This window comes from Pristiophorus japonicus, chromosome 1 (assembly GCF_044704955.1).
Source record: "Pristiophorus japonicus isolate sPriJap1 chromosome 1, sPriJap1.hap1, whole genome shotgun sequence".
In the NCBI taxonomy this organism is placed as follows: domain Eukaryota; kingdom Metazoa; phylum Chordata; class Chondrichthyes; family Pristiophoridae; genus Pristiophorus; species Pristiophorus japonicus.
In genome coordinates this window covers 234,548,594-234,570,629 of record NC_091977.1, presented here as the reverse complement: position 1 = coordinate 234,570,629, position 22,036 = coordinate 234,548,594, and the positions used below count along the sequence as shown (strand labels likewise).

Genomic DNA, 22,036 nt, shown 5'->3' with positions numbered 1-22,036 from the left:
GAGCGATAATGAATTTCTGCCCTCGTATTTCCACTTGTGAGAGAATCCAAAATAGGGGCCATAAATGCAAGAGTTACTAATAAAACCAGTAGGGGAATAAGGGGAAATTTCTTTACTCAAAGAGAATGGTGAGAATGTGGAACTCGCTGCCACAGGAAGTGATTGAGGCAAATAGTTTAGATGCTTTCAAAAGGAAACTAGACAAGTACATGAGAGGAAAGGGATTAGCAAGGATATGCTGAAAGGCTGAGATGAGGTCAATGGAACGGGAGGAGGCTCGGGTGATGTATAAACACCAGCACAGACCTATTGGGCTGAACAGCCTGTATTGCGATGTATATTCTATGTAATTCTATGTAATCCTGCCTCACCTAATTGAGTTTGATGTAAGGCTCATCCCGAGTGAAAGAAAGCTTCTTACTGGTAGCTTTGTTTAGATTTTCGTAGTGCCCGAGTACATTAGCTCCACACAGAAACCCTTAGGATAGCAGATATCTATAGTGAGTCTTGCATGCTTTGCGAATATATTGCAAATAAAAGCCTCGCCTCAGGGTTTTCTTCATAGTTTATTGTTGCTGATGATGTTCAGGTACACGTCACCATGGCAGGTGCTTTGCCATTCAATGGAGCAAGGATTCAGGGTAAGAGAATTAATACTTTTATTAATTCATAAATAGCTGTTAAAATCACCATGGCGAACAGGAATCTATTTTTGTTGTATTTAGAAACCAAACTCGTTATTCTTTTGCCTTACTTCAGGCTTCTCAAACGTTCATTTTGCATCTCTATCAAATGTACCAAAGTAAGCGTTGAGGTTCAGTAGAAAGTAACGATTGGCCATGATCTTGGTTGTGTTCCAGTCATCCCATGTGGTCGCTGGAAACACCGTGAGTGTTTGAATAGGGGGTGGCGGGGTGTTGAGCACAGGAATCCTTTACTGACAATGCAAACCAACTGACTCAATTCAAAGCAGAAAATGTTGGAAAACACTCAGCATGGTCTGGCAGCATCTGTGGAGAGAAAGAAACAGTTAACGTTTCGAATCGATGACATTTCATCAGAAAAAAAAGATTTGCATTGATATAGCGCCTTTCACAACCTCAGGACATCTCAAAATGCTTTACAGCCAATGATGCACTTTTGGAGTGTAGTCACTGTTGTAAGGTAGGAAATTGGGCAGCCACTGCGCACAGCAAGCTCCCACAATAATGACCAGATAATATTTTTGGTATGTTGATTGAGGGATAAATATTGGCCAGGACACCAGGGATAACTCACCTGCTCTTCTTCGAAATAGTGCCACGGAATCTTTTACATTGACCTGAGAGGGCAGACGGGGCCTCAGTTTAATGTCTCATCTGAAAGATGGCACCTCCAACAGTGCAGCAATCCCTCAGCACTGTGTCAGCCTATATTTATGTGCTGAAGTCCCTGGAGTGGGGCTTGAACCCACGACCTTCTGACTCAGGTGAGTGTGCTACCCACTGAGCCACAGCTGACACTAGAACTAGAAAAAGTTAAAGATTTAACAGTTTTTAAGCAAGTACAGAACCAGGAAAAATGGAAGAGCGGGGGCGGGCAGGGAGAACAAAGGGAATGGTCGATGTAATAACATGGAAAATCCCCCAGCTAGTTAGTTTACCAGTTGACCCGTCATTTTGCTAACGAGTTTCCAAAACTAACTCACGCAACAAGTACAGCTTCTTATCACGTAGTAGATGAGGAACATCTTTCGTGGTCGGAGTTGCAATTTATTCTTGTTTGAACATCTTGTGTTTCACTGCAATACGGTCTCATTATTCATGAAACCCTATTTCGAGATTTCTTTTGTGATGGCATAATCCTTATTCAGGATGTACATGTAATTAAGTAACTAAGCACAAAATAGGTGAGCAAGTGGGTGCCACCCTACCATGCTGTGACATGGCTGGTAGAATGTGGACGCTCTCTCTCATGATTGTCCTCTCAGGAGTCCTTGCTCTCAAGGGAGGGGAGTGATTGGAGAAAGAAGCCAAAATAAAAAATATAAATATATACGTGCTTCCAAGGCCCTAAGCTCTGGAATTCCCTCCTTAAGCCTCTCCGCCTCTCTACCTTTCCTCCTTTAAGACGCTCCTTAAAACTTACCTCTTTGACCAAGCTTTTGGTCACCTGTCCTGTTATCTCCTTATGTGGCTCGGTGTCAGGTTTTTGTTTGATAATCGCTCCAGTGAAGCGTCTTGGGACATTTCACTACGTTAAAGGTGATATATAAATGCAAGCTATTGTGTGAATGATTCCTGTGAGAAAGGAATGCTTTGTGTCGTTCTTTTAAGCAGCAGTAGCAGAGAGAAGCTAGACAAGGAAAGTAGGTTGCAGATGCACTCCAGGAATAACTCTGGTTGGAAGGGCAAAGCACAGACTCCTCCCATTCCACAGCACGTATGGTCATTCTCAGCCTTCACCAGCTGAGAAGGGACTCTGCAGTGTGACAGCCACTTTATTTTCCTGATACATATATATTTTGCAGAAACTATGCAGTTCAACATCTAAAACCTTTCCAATAAAGTCAATCTTAAATCTTATGGCACTGCAGTCATAGTCCACCCTCATACAGACATATGTCTGTATGTTTTCATACTTACCTTTAATCCTTTTAGTGCCAGATACCCTTTCTATTTTTAAAGAACTGAATCCCATTGAAAATATTGTAAGTATCAATGGTTTCCTGACAAACAGAATCCTTTAACCATCTCTGGACCACAGCTATTGTGAGGAATTAGGAAATGCACCATGCAACATTCTCAATTATCACGACTGAGTGCCTTCTCCCTTCCACTTCATTCCAGGTAATATGATATCTATAGTCATACTGGCCTGGAGTTTCCGCTAGCGGCACAATCGGCAAATTTCACCGGACACTGCTGGTTTTGACTGGGTGAAGTTACGTCCAATTTTCCACACAAACATATTAGCTTAAACCCGAACATAAAACCTCCCATGAATCAGCACAATCGAGCAGCGTAATCACACGTAACCGATTCACGACTTCAGCAGCATCTCCAGCATCCAGTTAGAGCGAGTGTGGAATTGCCAGGAAATGAGCCATTCTTTGACGTTTTCAACTAATTGATGCGTGCTTCAGTTGACTTCTGGTCGCTGCTACTTACAATTAACTAACGAGCAGGGTGCACCTATTTAGGCTCTCGAGAAACATTGCGTAAATTTCTGCGAAATTTTACCTTGCCAATAAAATAGATTCGTAAATGTTGACATAGTCTCGGCTTCAATCACTAACTCTGGAAGTACATGCCATAGTCTCATAACCCTCTGTGTAAACCAATTTCTTCTCTGTTTGTCATAAGAACATAAGAAATAGGAGCAGGAGTAGACCATTCTGCCCCTCAAGCCTGCTCCGCCATTTAATAAGATCACGGCTGAACTTCGACCTCAAGTCCATATCCCTTGATTCCCTTAATATCCAAAAATCTATCGATCCCTGTCTTGAAGTGTCTTGCATTTAATCTTGCGACTATGTCCTTTGTTGTAGACCCCCTCAATCGGCGGAAACCGTCTTGCGGGGGCGGGGGGGGGAGGGTGGAGGGGACAAATTGGTTAGGGCCCAACGATGGCGCGAAATGTACAGCACCACTGCAATGTCCACCAGAGAGGTTGGCCTGAGGATCTCCCGAAATTGTCCCTCGCCGCCAAGCGGGCATCCCGATGCCCAATTGCTGGCTGAGCCCAGAGCAAGATCAGCTGTGTGAATGTTCCAATATATTTAGAACTCGTAAATAAAGAAAATGGAAAAACATTTAGAAAAATTATATTCTTCCTGGGTGTTGCTCGCAGCAGTGTCCGGGAGATTAATCTTTCATTCCTGGAGACTCCAGGGCAATTCTGGAGGGCTGGCAACCGTAACCTCCAGCTATGTGACCTGCCCCAGTCCTTGAGCAGAGTGATCCAATAGATGCTGCACAGTCTGGGATGGAGCAGAGGTGCTTCACCTCAGAAGCAGGACACGCCATCAGAACAAGGAGTGATGTTGACGACAGGGCTGCAAATGTCCCTCCCATGATGTAGGAGGAAACAAGGCAGCAAACTGAGGAAAATGCTTATGTCTTGATAAGAGGAATTAATTTAGGAGTATACATCGGATTTACAGCACAGAAACAGGTCTCTCACCCAACAGGTGTATGTTGGTATTTATGCTCCACGCGAGCCTCCTCCCACCTTACTTCATCTCACCGTATCACCATATCACTTGTTATATACGACTATTCCAATGCTCTCTTGGTCAGCCTTGGTCTTTGCCCCCTCCGTAAACTTGAGTGAGCTCACCCAAATCTCAGTTGCCCGTATCCTAACTCGCACCAAGTCCCGTTCACGTGTCACCACTGTGCTCGATGACCAACATTTGCTCCTGATCCAACAGTGCCTCGTTTTTAAAATTTTCATCCTTGTTTTCAAATGCCCCCATGGCCTCGCCTCTCCCTATCTCTGTAACCTCCTCCAGCCCCACAACCCTCCGGGAGCTCTGCGCTTCTCAAATTCTGCCCTCTTGCGCATCCCCGATTTTCATCACTCCACCATTGGCGGCCGTGCCTGCAGCTGCTTGGGCCCTAAGCTCCGGATGTCCCTTCCGAAACCCTCACCTGTTCTAATATCTCTGTGGCTCGGTGTCACATTTTGTTTGATAACGCTCCTGTGAAGAGCTTTGAGATGTTTTACTAACAATAAAGGTGCTTTATAAATGCAAGCTGTTGCTGTACAAAATAGTGCCAATCTTCTTTAAATATTCTGATCATTAATCAGCTTGGCTCCCTGTTGGGTGGGAAATGCCACAGCCCCGGAAGCAGATAGGGAGCCCATAGCTACGTCAGTGGGAGCATGGGGGAGGGGGGTCGGATCTTGGGGGGGGGGGGGGGGCGGTGTGGTCTTGGTTGGGTTGTGGGAGTCTGATGGCAGTGGTGGTCCAATGGCAGGCAGGGAAGAATGTAAGCTTTGCGGGGGGGGGTTTGGAAGCTCTCCTCCTCCTGGCCCACAAGCAGTGCTCCCCTAAACAGTCCTCGCTTCCTTTCAGCTGCCAGCCAGGGTTAAATCTGGAACATAGGTTAAAGATTATAATATTTAAATGGCCAACCCTCCTCCTAGGTGCGGGTTGGTTGCAATCCACCATACCCCCCATCCCGCCTTCTTAAAAACCCAGAAATGGCTGGGTTGCAGGTAGGTTGCGGTTGGGTTTGAGATTTTAAAAATTTTAACATGCCACCCAACCCCAACCCACCCGTTCTTGGGGTTTACAATGACCCCCAATGTGTCTGACCATACAAAGGAGCTTCAAAGATTCCTATCATTGCAACTGTGAATTTTAATTCAACTCCACCATACCATCAGGATGACCAGCTCCTGCTCGTCAGTTCGACTGATGAGTTCAGCACAGTATTCTTTTAAAATATGCAAATCAGTATAAATTATGTATAAATCAGTCAAAATAAACAGGAAATCAGGCAGATAAACTAATCCGTTATTTTCAAGTGTGTAATTTTTTTGTTGATAATGAGACTCCCTCATTGAAAATGAAAAACTATTTTTTAATGCTGTTTTTTTGGCCTACACTTGCTGATTGGTAAAGGAGATAAAGGGCGTGGTACCAGTCCCCATCAACACTGGAGCACTTTAATGGGTGAGGGGTATCAATTCTGTCATTATGCCCTTTGCCATGTCTAGAATGAATTACAAGGTAAATACTGACAAATTCAAGTTTGCAGTTAATGGGTTCATTGAGAATCGGTACACTACCCAGTCAAAGCAGTCTGTGTGGGACTCTGCTAATGCACCTCTCTACCCACCTCGCTCTTCTTTTAATTACAGAGTTTTTACATAATATTCACTGCACAGGAACAGGCCATTCAGCCCAACAGGTCTATGCCGATGGTTATGCTCCACACGCGCCTCCTCTCACCCTCCATCTGATCCCACCGACATATCTTTTCTGCCTTCTGTGTTTATCTACTTTCCTCAACTTTCCTTGTAGTGAATTCTACATTCTAACCACTCTCTGGGTAAAGAAGTTTCTCTTGAATTCTCTATTGGATTTCTTTTTGACTATCTTATATTTATGGCAACTAGTTCTGCTCTCTCTCCCCCCCACCCCAAGTGGAAACATCTTCTCTACATCTACCCTACCGAACTCTTTCATAATCTGAAAGACCTCTATCAGGTCACCACTCAGGCTTCTCTTTTCTGGAGAATGGTTCCTGATAGGTATAACCTCTCAGTTCTGGTATCATTCTAGCAGTCAGGACTTCCAGATTCTGATACATCTATGGAAGTGTGTCAGCTTTTATTCATTGAAAGCACTGCACTATAATTGGTGCCCTCCTGTCTCTGGCTATTGGTTTTTTAAGACCCTCCTTAAAACCTACCTCTTTGACCAAGCTTTCGGTCACCTGCCCGAATATCTCCTTACGTGGCTCACCATCAAATCTTGTTTGCCAGTCGCTCCTGTGAAGCGCCTTGGGACGTTAAAGGCGCTATATAAATGCAAGTTGCTGTTGTGCACAGGAGCTTTTGCAAAAAAAACCCTCTGGAATGGTTTGTTCTGCCGTAACGAAGATAAAAAGGGAGTTTGTCTCGACTGGTTCCATGTGGAACCCATTACAAACGATGCTGTCTGCCTTGCCCCATGCAGCTACTCATACTGAAGTCACAGCTGAGGGCAGTCTGCAGCCTCGGCCCCTCAGTATTGGACAAGAGGATGCTCATGAAGCGTGTAGGTCGCACTCTACAGTTGCTGCAAGTCATTACATCTCCTGCTGGCCCGATTAACCCCCGGACAGTAATTCAGTGCCGCAAACTATTTTGGCCAGCCTGCTCCCTTCTGCTTCCTGACCAATCGTGTCTCTGCTCCGGGTCACATGTGCAGGTTAGACGCACTCTGATCGCTGGGTTACAGCGAGCTTTCAACTACATTCCATAGTGCTGTTTATTTCAGCAAGATAAATACACTATTTTATTTCGAAAAGAAACTGGCCAGAATCTATCAAACGAGATGGCTAAAGATCGCTGTAACGAACCATTGAATAAACATTTCTGAATCTTGCTCAGGAATTCCAACGAAACAGCACAAACTAAAAAGTATGAAAAGACAGTGGGCCTCATTGTTTCCTTATATATGCTATAGTGGAAAAATCAGTCGAAGGTCAGAGATCAAAGCGATACCCATCCATTTCAATAAGGTTCAGCCCTCACACAGGAGGTGAGCTGAAGCCTTGATTGCTTGGATCCTTCACTTGCACAGCCTCAAGATGCCTGAAGTTAAATATGATTGCATACATTCCAAAGATTCTTGTTGAATGTCCTTCGTATACTCTTGCGTGCATCAACCTCATTATAAAATCTAACGGTAAAGTTTTGCTATGATATCCATAGGAGTATTATATCTCTAAAACATAGCGTATTATTTCTCAATAAATCTCAGTGATCGCTGACTTAGCGTCGTGATGTTATTTTTTTGAGGTATGGGAAGTAGGGCACTGGGAGGTGCCGTGTGTTAACACACTGTCCTTTCATTGATAGGGGTCTAGGTTTGAATCCAGTACTTGACTGATGGAATGAAAACCTCCTTTCTTTGCTAACTGTAAGGGTTCTATGTGCAATGCCTTTGGAAAGTCTCAACACTATGACACCAATCAACAGCACTCACTCAGAGAGGCCATAATGTTTGTTGGTGCGGAAAGTGGAAGAAACTCACATTGATGGAGATGGGGAGCCTTACTCGTTGACACATTTTCCAGGCATCTTGGAGATTGAGACTGTCCAAAATAATTGAATTTCAGAGCCGGCAGTGAGACATAGAAACATAGAAAATAGGTGCAGGAGTAGGCCATTCGGCCCTTCTAGCCTGCACCGCCATTCAATGAGTTCATGGCTGAACATGCAACTTCAGTACCCCATTCCTGCTTTCTCGCCATACCCCTTGATCCCCCCAGTAGTAAGGACTTCATCTAACTCCTTTTTGAATATATTTAGTGAATTGGCCTCAACAACTTTCTGTGGTAGAGAATTCCACAGGTTCACCACTCTCTGGGTGAAGAAGTTTCTCCTCATCTCGGTCCTAAATGGCTTATCCCTTATCCTTAGACTGTGACCCCTGGTTCTGGACTTCCCCAACATTGGGAACATTCTTCCTGCATCTAACCTGTTTAAACCCATCAGAATTTTAAACGTTTCTATGAGGTCCCCTCTCATTCTTCTGAACTCCAGTGAATACAAGCCCAGTTGATCCAGTCTTTCTTGATAGGTCAGTCCCGCAATCCCGGGAATCAGTCTGGTGAACCTTCGCTGCACTTCCTCAATAGCAAGAATGTCCTTCCTCAGGTTAGGAGACCAAAACTGTACACAATACACCAGGTGTGGCCTCACCAAGGCCCTGTACAACTGTAGCAACACCTCCCTGACCCTGTACTCAAATCCCCTCGCTATGAAGGCCAACATGCCATTTGCTTTCCTAACCGCCTGCTGTACCTGCATGCCAACCTTCAATGACTGATGTACCATGACACCCAGGTCTCGTTGCACCTCCCCTTTTCCTAATCTGTCACCGTTCAGATAATAGTCTGCCTCTCTGTTTTTACCACCAAAGTGGATAACCTCACATTTATCCACATTATACTTCATCTGCCATGCATTTGCCCACTCACCTAACCTATCCAAGTCACTCTGCAGCCTCATAGCATCATCCTCGCAGCTCACACTGCCACCCAACTTAGTGTCATCCGCAAATTTGGAGATACTACATTTAATCCTCTCGTCTCAATCATTAATGTACAGTGTAAACAGCTGGGGCCCCAGCACAGAACCTTGCGGTACCCCACTGGTCACTGCCTGCCATTCTGAAAAGTATCCATTTACTCCTACTGTTTGCTTCCTGTCTGACAACCAGTTCTCAATCCATGTCAGCACACTACCCCCAATCCCATGTGCTTTAACTTTGCACATTAATCTCTTGTGTGGGATCTTGTCGAAAGCCTTCTGAAAGTCCAAATATACCACATCAACTGGTTCTCCCTTGTCCACTCTACTGGAAACATCCTCAAAAAATTCCAGAAGATTTGTCAAGCATGATTTCCCTTTCACAAATCCATGCTGACTTGGACCTATCATGTCACCTCTTTCCAAATGCGCTGCTATGACATCAAATGATTCCATCATTTTACCCACTACTGAGGTCAGGCTGACCGGTCTATAATTCCCTGTTTTCTCTCTCCCTCCTTTTTTAAAAAGTGGGGTTGCATTGGCTACCCTCCACTCGATAGGAACTGATCCAGAGTCAATGGAATGTTGGAAAATGACTGTCAATGCATCCACTATTTCCAAGGTCACCTCCTTAAGTACATCCTAGATTCAAAGCCATGTCACAAGAACTACAGCAATGAGTTTCTGCAAACACTGACAAGCACTGCACAAAGGTGCATGGCTGCACTCAGGCGCACCTATGACTCCCTCCAGATGCTTATGGAGGGAGTCACAGGATGCAGGGAGGTTCTCTTCATTTTCCATAGACAAAAGAGACTTCCCCAGGAGACCAATGCAGCCTGGTTGCAAATTGCCCAGGAGGGCAGAAGCAGGGATGTGTTCAGGAGGAGCTGGCTGCAGTGACGCAAACCTTTCAATGATCTCAGTCGATCACAAAATGTTACTGCAAAGCCACACTCAACCTCATCCTGCTGTGCCACTCATCACATCCCCATCACTCTGCCTTCCCTACTCTACTCCTGTACATCCTTACTCACACCAACTTACCTTGCACCTACACCCATCCCTCTCTATCTACATTATCACATCCCCATCTCACTAGCCACCCCTCACACTCACCCTCATCCTCGTGCAATCATACCAACTAACAATACACAACGATAGGTACTTGGGTGTGTTATGTTCATGTAAGGTTTCTGTTAATATGGTGTCAAACATTGAAACCTTTATTTTCAACACTTTGCGTTCTTGGACAGATTTGTGTGCACCTTTGGAAGTGGCTTAGTGAGTTGCAGTGAACAGTCTCACATAACAGTACCTCCTGCAATGGTGATGAGTGTGAAAGGAATGGCTTGGGCATTGTAGGGATGCTTTATGGTGTTGGTGTGGGGTGGTGCCAACCTGGTACATCATGTGGCAGCCAGGGTGTACAGCGTCAAGTGAAGTAAATCTGGCCATGGTGTGGCCATCACTGGTGTCCTGGCAGCAATGTGGTCGGGTGCTGGTGCCCTGTGTCATGAGCAGCATCAGTTGATTGCGGAGAAGATTGGTGTTGTTGGTGCTGCTGGTGTGCCTGGTGATGCTGATGTTGTGGTTAATCGTGGTCAGATTCTGAGGACCAAGGTGAGAGAGTGTAAATGTTTCCCATACAGATGGAGTAGATACCAGTTGAAGGTGAGATGGCAGAAGCACTCTCAGGTGAGAGAGGTGAGCCTGGCTGGAGAGTTTGCTGCAAAGACTTACAGCCTGCATAAAGCGCAGTCTGTCTTCCAAGGGGAGAAACTAAAGAGTCTCTGTGTTTGGAAAGTGTGCAGGTGTAAATTGTGAGGTTTTATACAAGCTTTAACGCTGTCACCAATCATCTGCTTCAATGGCCACGCAACCTCCACCTCAGATGAACAGACAGCGTCCAGGAGCAGCGTGAAATCTGTGGGAAACCTTGTAAAGTTAAAAGGTGAGAAAAATATCACTATCAAGCACTTCTAAACAAGCCAATAATTGGCTCAATTGTCTCCCCTGCCACTGCGTGTCGGGTCTGTTCAGAGGGGTCCCAACCTGCTGTCAAAAAAAACATTCCCACCCGACCCGCCACTAAATGCGCCCGCTGACCCCCCCGCAAAATTCACCCCTTTGTGTTTCTAGCAGTCCGAATAATTCTCCATATTGCATAATATACTGCAATAAAACATGATATTCCTGATTTGTTATTGTTTATGCAATATTGGTTTTAGTATATTTAGACTCATACCATATATCTGTTGATAATTCTGAAAATGTCCTTTGATAATGTTAGTACTAAGCACAGCTGATGCCCTGATGATTACCTTCCCACAGTGTGCCACCACTCCCCTTTCCTTCCTTAACACTTCTGCAACTGAGCTAGATTATACCTGTACAGTAACATTGATAATATTCAGGTGCCGCACAGCCAGAAGTTTCACAGTGAATTTTGTGGTTATCAAAGTGGCAGATATCAATGCTGCAGTACGAAACCGTTTTTTGACCCCCAGTATCTCTATCAAGCACTCCCGTCAGCTATAGCAGAGTTAGATGCAAAAAAAAGACTCTATAGCGCCTTTCACGACCTCAGGACGTCCCAAAGCGCTTTACAGCCAATGAAGTACTTTTGAAGTGTAGTCAGTGTTGAAATGTAGGAAACGAGGCAGCCAATCTGCGCACAGCAAGCACCCATAAACAGCAATGAGATAATGACCAGATAATCTGTTTTTAGTGATGTTGGTTGAGGGATAAATATTGGCCAAGACATCGCAGAGAACTCTCCTCTTCTTCTAAATAGTGCACTGGAGAGTCGTCCAGGATTATGTGCCCAAGACTTTGGAGTAGGATGCAGAATAAAGTTCCTTCAACTCTATCCCCACTATGCATTTAACAGTAGGGAGGATAAACTGGCAAGAACAGAAGACCATGTTCTGAGAGGTTTGGGGCCTTTGGAGGTGGACTTACAGGACTCCCTGTTACCCAATGCAGCATTACCTCTGACATGTTGTCTATGCTTTTGTTAGCACCAGGCTCGACTATCCCAATGTTCTCCTGGCTGGCCTCCCATCTTCCACCCTCCATAAACTGTTGCTTATCCAAAACTCTGCTGCCTATCCCAACTCGCACCAAGTCGCATTCACACATCACCCCTGTGCTCACTGACCTACATTGGCTCCCGGTTCAGATCTCTCCACGGCCTCTGTTACCTCCTCCAGCCCTACAACCCTCCGAGATCTCTATTCTCCTCCAATTCGGGCCTCTTGTGCATCCACGATTTACTTCACCCCATCATCGGTGGCCATGCCTTCACATGACTAGGCCCCAAGCTCTGTAATTCGCTCCCTAAACCCCTCTGCCTGCTCCTTAAGATGCTCCTTAAAACCTACCTTTGACCAAGCTCCTGTCCTAATATCTGCTTAGGTGGCTAGGTGTCAATTTTTTTTGATAATGCTCTTGTGTAGCTCTCTGGGACATTTTATTATGTTAAAGGCGCTATATAAATGCAAGTGGCATTTGTTGATGTTGCTGTCTACCTGGATTTCAGTGAGGAATAACGTGCAAGGAAGCTGCACCTAGATAGGGATGTAGTTTCAAACCTATATCATCTTCTGCAACTTAACCTGCAGCCATTGACAATTTTAGACCACACTGGAAATGAAAGTGACCCCTTCGCAATTAAAACCGACATACAATGGGAACTTTCAGACACCACAGACGTTAGCACTGGGATACGCCGGTATGCAGTTCACCACCGCATCACTAACGGAAGTAACAGATGTTCACTTCTGCTACTTCCCAAAATACCGAGTTTAACCAAGGCATGCAGGATCAGCGGAAAAGGCAGACACTGGTATGGCAATCCCCAAGTACATGGCTTCATTGATCTCCCTCACATCACTGTTCATTCACCTGCAGGAAGTGTAGGCCATTCTTTAACAAGAGGATGAGTGATGGCTGTATTAGTGTTCAGATGGTATACGAGCACCACAACAGCAACAACTTGCATTTATTTAGTGCCTCGTCCCAAGGCACTTCACAGAAGCGTTATTAAACAAAATTTTACACCGAGCCACATAAGGAGATACTAGGACAGGTGACCGAAATCTTGGTCAAAGAGGTAGTTTTTATGGAGCGCCTTAAAGGAGGAGAGAGTGGTAGAGAAGCGCAGAGGTTTAGGGAGGGAATTCTGAGCTTAGGGCATAGGCAGCTGAAGGCACGGCCGCCAATGGTGGGCGATTAAAATCGGGAATACGCAAGTGGCCAGCTCTGGAGGAGTGCAAAGATCTCGGAGGGTTGTGGGGCTGGAGGAAATTGCAGAGATAGGGAGGGATTTGAAAATAAGAATGAGAATTTTAAAATGGAGGCATTGCCCTACCGGGAGTCAATGTAGGTCAGCGAGCACAGGGTTGATGGGTGAAGGGGACTTGGTGCAAGTTAGGATGCAGGCAGCAGAGCTTTGGGAGGGTGTATGATGGGGGAGGATCAGCAGAACATTGGAATAGTCGAGAGTGGAAGTAACAAAGGCATGAATGAGGCATTCGCAAAAGTATTGGCTAAAGTATTTTTTTAAAGCTTTGTTTCTGCATTCAGTTTGATTTTCTGTGGTGAGTTCAGAATGTTTTTTTTATTCATTGGGATGTGGACATCGCTGGCAAGGCCAGCATTTATGAACATGTTAATTTGTACTAATAAAATGGCCACCATATCTCTGATTGGCTTTCCATTATCACATGATCTGTTGCTGATTGGTCCCCTTGGAGGATAAGCCACACCCTGAAGTTTCTGTGGAACATGTAACTGGAACCGCCCAGCACAAGTTCTGACTGAATTTGTAAATTGTAATTCGATCCATTCTGACTTCAGACAACAGAGAGGACAGATCGCGAACAACCCAGCAAAATGCATCCCTCTCCCAGCCGAAGTCCCTTACCCCAGCTCAAGTGCATGACCTTATCCTGCCTCTCCCGCTCACCTTAGATAGAGCATTGTGTAGGTCACAGATTGTTAACAGGTTTATTGGGTATGAAGTGAATAGTGATAGTGTCGTGACTTCTGGATTTCATCCACTCCAATGATGTCCCTGACACATCGAGCTTTCCGAGAAACGTGATCCATCTTCCCCGAGCTCCCTATCTCCCCCCCCCCCACACACCGTGTCTCTGTCTTCTCCCCCCCCCCGTGTCTCTCTCTTCCCCCCCCATGTCTCTCTCTTCCCCACCCCGTGTCTCCCTCTTTCCCCCCCACCGTGTCTCTCTTATCCCCCCCCACACCGTGTCTCTGTCTTCTCCCCCGTCCCGTGTCTCTCTCTTCCTCCCCCCATGTCTCTCTCTTCCCCCCCCCACCATGTCTCTCTTCACCCCCCCCCGATGTCTCTCTTTCCCCCCCCCACCATGTCTCTCTTCCCCTCCCCCCACCGTGTCTCTCTTCCCCTCCCCCACCGTGTCTCTCTTCCACCCCCCCACCATGTCTCTCTTTCCCCCCCCACCATGTCTCTCTTCCCCCACCCCCGCCGACCGTGTCTCTCTTCCCCACCCCCACCGTGTCGCTCTCTCCCCCCCCACCATGTCTCTCTTTCCCCCCCCACCGTGTCGTAATTCCCCCCCCCACCGTGTCGTATTTCCCCCCCCCCCACCGTGTCTCTCTTTCCCCACCCCCCACCGTGTCTCTCTTTTTTCCCCCCCAGTGTCTCTCTTCCCCTCATGTCTCTCTCTGCCCCCCTCTCTCTTCCCGCCCCCCCTCCCCCGTGTCTCTCTCTCCCGCCCCCCCCCCCCAACACCCCGTGTCTCCTTCTTCCCCCCCCCATTCTTGTGTCTCCATCTCCCCCTCTCCGTGTGGCTCTCCCTAACCCCCCGCCCGAATGTGTCTCTCCCTGCCGCCCCTCTCTCCCTGCTGCCCAAAGCCTCCCTCTCCCTCCTGCTCGGTCGGAGGCTCAGCGACTGGCGTGCAAAGCATGATCAATTGCAGGGCCCCACATCCAGTTCGGGTTCCACTTCTGGTTTCGGGTGGGAGGCGTCGGGGGCAGGGTCCGGAGGACGCAGGCATAGAATGAAGAGAAAAGTGTTCGTACAAATAGTCACTCCAAGCATATATTGCCCATCCCTAATTACACTTGAGCCGCCATTTCAGAGGGCAGTTAAGAGTCAACCAGATTGCTGGGTCTGGAGTCACATATAGGTCAGACCAGGCAAAGACGGCAGATTTCCTTCCCTAAAGGACATTAGTGAACGAGATGGGTTTTTGCGACAATCCGGTAGTTTCATGGCGACCATTATTGATACTAGCTTTTTAATCCAGATTTTTCATTAAATTAACTGAATTTAAACTCCCCAGCTGCTGTGGTGCGGATCTGAACTCATGTCTCCGGATCATAAGAACATAAGAAATAGGAACAGGAGTAAGCCATACAGCCCCTCAAGCCTGCTCTGCCATTTAATAAGATCATGGCTGATCTGATCATGGACTCAGATCCACTTCCCCGCCCGCTCCCCATAACCCCTTATCCCCTTATCGTTTAAGAAACTGTCTATTTCTGTCTTAAATTTATTCAGTGTCCCAGCTTCCACAGCTCTCTGAGGCAGCGAATTCCACAGATTCACAACTCTCTGAGAGAAGAAATTTCTCCTCATCTCTGTTTTAAATGGACAGCCCCTTATTCTAAGATCATGCCCTCTAGTTCAAGTCTCCCCCATCAGTGGAACCATCCTCTCTGCATCCACCTTGTCAAGCCCCCTCATAATCTTATACATTTCAATAAGATCACCTCTCATTCTTTTGAATTCCAATGAGTGGAGGCCCAACCTACTCAACCTTTCCTCATAAGTCAAGCCCCTCATTCCTGGAATCAACCTAGTGAACCTTCTCTGAACTGTCTCCAAAGCGAGTATATCCTTTCGTAAATATGGAAACCAAAACACAGTATTCCAGGTATGGGCTCACCAATACCTTATATAGCTGTAGCAAGACTTCTCTGCTTTTATACTCCATCCCCTTTGCAATAAAGGCTAAGATTTCATTGGCCTTCCTGATCACTTGCTGTACCTGCATACTTTGTGTTTCATGCACCAGGACGCCCAGGTCCCGCTGTACTGCGGCACTTTGCAATTTTTCTCCATTTAAATAATATCTTGCTCTTTGATTTTTTTCTGCCAAAGTGCATGACCTCACACTTTCCAACATTATACTCCATCTGCCAAATTTTTGCCCACTTAGCCTGTCTATGTCCTTTTGCAGATTTTTTGTGTCCTCCTCACACATTGCCCTTCCTCCCATCTTTGTATCGTCAGCAAATTTGGCTACGTTATACTCAGTCCCTTCTTCCAAGTCATTAATATAGATTGTAAATAGTTGGGGTCCCAGCACTATCCTTGCGGCACCCCACTCATTACTGACTGCCAACCAGAGAATTAACCATTTATCCCGACTCTCTGTTCTCTGTTAGTTAGCCAATCCTCTATCCATGCTAATATATTACCCCCAACCCCATGAACTTTTATCTTGTGCAGTAACCTTTTATGTGGCACCTTGTCAAATGCCTTCTGGAAGTCCAAATACACATCCACTGGTTCCCCTTTATCCATCCTGTTCGTTACATCCTCAAAGAACTCCAGCAAATTTGTCAAACATGACATCCCCTTCATAAATCCATGCTGACTCTGCCTGACCGAATTTTGTTTTTCCCAAATGTCTTGCTACTACTTATTTAATAATAATCATTAGTCCGGATGTCGGGATTACTAATCCAGTAACATAACATCTGTGCTACCGTACCCGCTACGTGAAGTGAGTACCAGGTCGCCCATCCCTAGTGTTTTCTAATTAGTATCGTAGTGCAGCTTATGTCTTTGGTTTTTCCTTCATTCTCATTCCTATTTTTTCTCGGCTAAAAATTCTATAGCGCCCCGGTTGGGGCATTAACTTTTGAAACATTGTAACTTTAGCACCAGGTGCTAATCACTCTCGATGCCTGCGAAATTGAGTCCCTGTGCTAAATAAATACAGGGGAGTGCTAAATCAAGAGCTAATAGCATAAGTGAGTGGCGTTCGGCTCCAAGTGATAACGAAAATGAAATGTTGTGTAATCGGGAGTGAGCAGTGGTGAAGGTGCCTTTCAGCCATTAAAGGGGAGGATCACTGGAGTCTGCACACCAGCCCCCAATGATTCGGGGAGTGCAGAACTACAACGTGCTGTGGGATGAAATGCAAAGGCCTTTGACAGCCCGCAACACTCCAGGGACCAAGCAGCATTTATCTCGCTGCAGATACATCCTGCACAATCTGGCATGCATAAATTACCTTTGGAACCGAAATACTGGGGCACATCCCTTTAAGTAGCGCCCTGCCAGCTGCCAGCCGGCTGATTCGCACTTCCGCTCCCTGGCGCTATTGGCGCGAGGCGGTAATGTGGGGGGGCGCTACTGAAGTTTGCAGATCAGGTGTCAAGCAAGCGTTTCACACTCACTGACGTCACGATCTGCATGGCAAAGGATGCTGAGGCGCTAACTTTTATCGCTGGTGCTATGGAGACAGTGAATGTAACGCGCGGCGCAAGATTCGCCCCATTGCGCCGCTACTGCCTGAGTGCCCCATTAACGCCGCCAACAGGAGGTGCTAAGTAGCAGAATTTCTCTCCCTCTGAGTCACTTCCTCGCCCTTCTCGATGGGCCCACAAGTATCTCTATGGATGATGCAAGTTCAATCACCCTGCTTCTCTCATCCGCACCACAAATAAAGTTTAGCTCCTTCCCACAGATAACCTGGAGAGTTCATCCTGAAGGGGAAACCCTCATTGCCAACATTCCAACATTGTCGTGACTGGCCATCCAATGTAAATATCTATATAATTCGCACCAGGAATTTAGTAGCGTTTGTTTATTATAGAATGCCGCAGCCTTTAAAGGTAGAAAACTATGTTTATGTTCTATAAAGTACGGGGGACGGGGGAGGATCAATGCTTAAATTTCAAGTAATATTCACCAAATTTATCAGTGCTAACTTAATGCTGGTAACGTTAAAATAGAGTCATTGTACAGAGGGAGGGTAGGAGGGAAAGGGGTGTTGTGTCGGTGCTGTCAGGCTGAGGGGGTTGCGATAGGATGAGAAATACCACCGCAAGACTCAAGAGCTGCTTTGTGTGAATAACGTGGGAGGAGGACTGTGTTCCGTCACACAAACCCAGCTCGCTGACATCACTCACTCCAGAAGGCAGGAAAGGAATGTGTGAGGAGAGAGAGAGGGAGCATTGTGGTACAGATCTCTGCTCTCAGGCTGTGGAACTGGAGTAGGACTGCTCCACAGGTCACTGGAAGTCTGCTGAAGATTTCTTTCTGCACGTAGCAGTGAGTAACTTTGAAAGGGGAATAGCCCTCTAAATGTGGAGATAATGTGTTTTTCGTTAATGTATTGCGATAGAAGTAAGATCCAACGCTGCGGTTCGCAGACTTGCAAGTCAGGCTTTCCTCATAGCATTGGGCGAGTGTAGCTGCCAATACATAACTGAGGGAAAGAAAAGGCATGGGAACAATTTAATATCTTGTTGTTTTGCAAACATGTGAATAGCGTGCAACAATCTACTGAACACATCTTAGTAAAGGCAGATGTGCCTCTTGACAGCTTTTGAATCTAAAATGTGTGGCGGTGTGTTTTGTTGAGGTTTTGTTACTCACCGGCTAACTCTTTCCCTGTTAACAAACGGGACTGGCTGCTACGACACATGTAGCAAGAAGAGCTTCGAGGGTGCAAGGTCACATCTGCTTAACGTGCACAGCACAGTCCGAGGCTGCGTGCCCCAACGAGTTCAGGAAGTTCTCCTGTTCGCTAACCAGACCACGTGTTAATCCCAGTGTTGTACCGCGTTCAAATGATATTAATTCATACGAGAAACCGACGTGCAGGGGACTGAACCCAGGTGCTGTGAGGAGATAGAGTCGGGTTGGTCACCTGGTTCTATTCAGATCCAGTGTGCAGCTTCGTGTTTTAAGTGTTCCCTGGTCATCAGTCTGCCGAGGGCAGAGAAGGAGGAAGCTTCATTGCCTGTTGTTCACAGAGGTGCCTGGTCAAGGTAATGGGTCAGTGATCCCATTCACTGGACTGTGCCATCACATGATTTACTTTGGATCAATAAAGGGGTGGTGCCTTCAAAAAAATATATTTGGCAAACTACAGGTTGCAAATCACATTGAAACACGTCAGTGCCTCACGTACATGCGATACTGGTGATGTAAAACAGCACTTCTGCCTCCCAAAATAGCCAAATGTTTCCAAACACTATTACATCAATAGTTTGGCCTGGCTTGAGAGTTATCTTCGCCGGATTGTGGTATCATAATCTATGTATGATAAGCAGTGCTATAATTTCTAAACACAATCAAGCCTAATGAACTATGCTGGTTTTGGCTACTCAAATGTGAAATGACAATAAACACTCCCTTTTAAATATTTAGCTGGTTAATGCGACACCCAACTCATTAGCAGCAGAAGAAATGTCTGCTCACAGTACCAGTACATCCTGATTCATAGGAAGGGACTTAATACAAAGGGACTTAGTGAGAGTAAGTAAGTGGGCAAAACTCTGGCAGATAGATTTCACTGTGGGGGCAGTGTGAGATCATAGAATCATGGAATGATACAGCACAGGGGGAGGCCATTCAGCCCATTGTGCCTGTGCCGGCTCTTTGGCAGAGCGCTCCTGCTGGTTCCTTTTCCCTGCCCTTTCCCGTGGATCTGCAGATTTTTCCCCTTCAAGTATTTAGCTATTTCCCTTTCAAAAGTTACAAATGAATCTGCTTCCATTTCACTTTCAGGCAGTGCATCCCAGTTCTAAATTTTCTGCATTATAAAAAATCATCTCCCATCTGTGTCCTCTGGCTAACTGCCTTTTTTCCCTATCTCAATATTTTTATTACTAATAAACAAAAGTGTTCAAAGAAAATGGAAAAAAAGCACAATTTTTTTTAATGGCCCGTTGATTTGTCTCCTGAGTTTTTAGACACCAGGACAATCCTGGAGGGTTGGAAACCCTACACACAGCTCGGCCTCTTAATACGTGGTTGGGTATTTTAAGTCCAAGGCAGTTACTTTTCCACTTCTACTTTTGCTGATACCATCTGAGCACAAGGCCTTGGAGCCTGGTCACCAATCTCCAGTCCAGCTCTGTGCCAGCAGCCACAACCCCAACATTCGGCAATGACTTGAAACCAGTCTGCAGTTGTCCAGACCCACATTTCTGTGTCATTCCAGCTTGATCGAAAACTGTCCCCAATCTAAAAAGTGCTAACTGTGACACCCTTTAATTTTCTGGGAGCTGATGCCATTCCTTTAGGCCGTGCCGTGCTTAGTCAATTGGAATGGAGTTACAGCAACGATTGGATGAAACATAAGCTCCTAAACATTGACGGGCCGAATGGGGGTTGGCTATGCAGCTCTCTGCTGGTCCCACTCAGCCCGGGACCAGCTTTTTTAATGTTAACTTACTGTGAATGGGCCGGGTAACCCCCTTAGACAGGCCGTGCACTCAAAAGAAAATGGGGGAACATTGGTGGGGGGAATGTGGATCTAATTATTGAGATGCATCGGCACAATTTGATTGGGGAAAATCTCTTAAGGTGTGATCTTCCTTTTAAGACATCTTTTAGATATGCTAACCTTGGAGGGCACGTCCACATGTTTTTCCCCTCCCTCCCCGGCTCCCATACCGTGTTAACCTTTAGCACATCCCAGAACTCAGATTGTTGACACCCAAAGACAAAGAGGTTGTGCCACTGCAGCCAGCCCCACCTGACGACATCCCTGCTTGTGCCCTCCTGTACTATGTGCAACCAGGCTGCGTTGGTGTCCTGGGGAGGTCTCTTCCGCCTATTGGAAGGGAAGAGAACCTCTCTGCATACTGTGACTCCCTCCATAAGCATCTGGAGGGAGTCATGGGAGAGCCTGGGTGCAGCCATGCACCTTTGTGCAGTGTTTTCAATGATCTCAGTAGATCACAAAATGTTACTGCATAGCCACACTCAACCTCATCCTGCTGTGTCACTCTGCCTTCCCTACCCTACTCATGCACACCCTTACTCACACCAACTTACTTTGCATCTCCACCCATCCCTTTCTATCTACATTATCACATCCCCATCTCACTAGCCACACTCACCCTCATCCTTGTCCAATCATACCAACTGAGGGGCTTTTAGCCAATGTTCATGTAAAGTGCCTGCTAATGTCTTGACAAATATTGAAATCTTTATTTTGAACACTTTGTGTTCCTGGACAGATTTGTGTGCACCTTTGGAAGTTGCTTGGTGAATTGTAGTGAATGGTGAGACATAATGGTACCCCCACAATGGTGATGAGTGTGAAAGGAATGGCTTGGGTATTGCAGGGATGCTTTATTGTGCTGGTGTGGGGTGGTGCCAACCTGGTGCATCATGTGGCAGCTAGGGTGTACTGCATTAAGTGAAGTAAATTTGGCCTTGGTGAGGCCATTCTTAGTGTTTTCGGGCTGCAGTGTGGTCGGGTGCTGATGCCCTGTTTCATAGAATCGTAGAAATTTACTGCACAGAAGGAGGCCACTTCGGCCCTTTGTGACTGCACCGGCCGACAAAGACCTATTCAGCCTAATCCCACTTTCCAGCTCTTGGTCCGTAACCTTGTAGGTTACGGCACTTCAAGTGCACATCCAAGTATTTTTTAAATGTGGTGAGCTTCTGCCTCTACGACGCTTTCAGGCAGTGAATTCCAGATCCCCACCATCGTCTGGGTGAAAAAACTTTCCCTCAAATCCTCTAAACCTCCTACCAGTTACTTTAAATCTATGCCCCCTAGTTGTTGACCCCTTTGCTATGGGAAATAGGTCCTTCATATCCACTCTATCTAGGCCCCTCATAATTTTATACACCTCAATAAGGTCTGCCCTCAGACTCCCCTGTTCCAAGGAAAACAACCCCAGCCTATCCAATCTTTCCTCATAGCTAAAATTCTCCAGTCCAGGCAACATCCTCGTAAATCTCCTCTGTACCCTCTCTAGTGCAATCACATCTTTCCTGTAATGTGATGACCAGAACTGCCCGTGGTACTCTAGCTGTGGCCGAACTAATGTTTTATACAGTTCAAGCATAACCTCCCTGCTCTTTTATTCTATGTTTTGGTTAATAAAGGCAAGCATTCCATATACCTTCTTAGCCACCTTATCTACCTGGCCTGCTACCATCAGGGATCTGTGGACGAGCACTCCAAGTTCCCTTTGTTCTTCTACACTTTTCAGTGTCCTACCATTTAATGTGTATTCCCTTGCCTTGTTAGCCCTCCCCAA

The 22,036-nt window shown here is 46.2% G+C and overlaps 1 protein-coding gene across 3 annotated transcripts in view; it reads left to right on the top strand.

Annotated features, from left to right (window-relative positions):
* The window catches only part of LOC139269252 (A-kinase anchor protein 2-like), a 223,006-nt gene that overhangs the window by 115,511 nt on the left and 85,459 nt on the right, over nt 1–22,036 (top strand). Inside the window, exon 1 of one of the 3 annotated variants that reach the window (XM_070888343.1) lies at nt 17,894–18,074. The exons of the other annotated variants lie outside the window; for them this stretch is intronic. The gene's annotated coding sequence lies outside the window, so the exon portion shown is untranslated. Of the gene's footprint in view, nt 1–17,893; nt 18,075–22,036 lie in introns of those variants that run through there. 3 annotated transcript variants of the gene reach the window in all.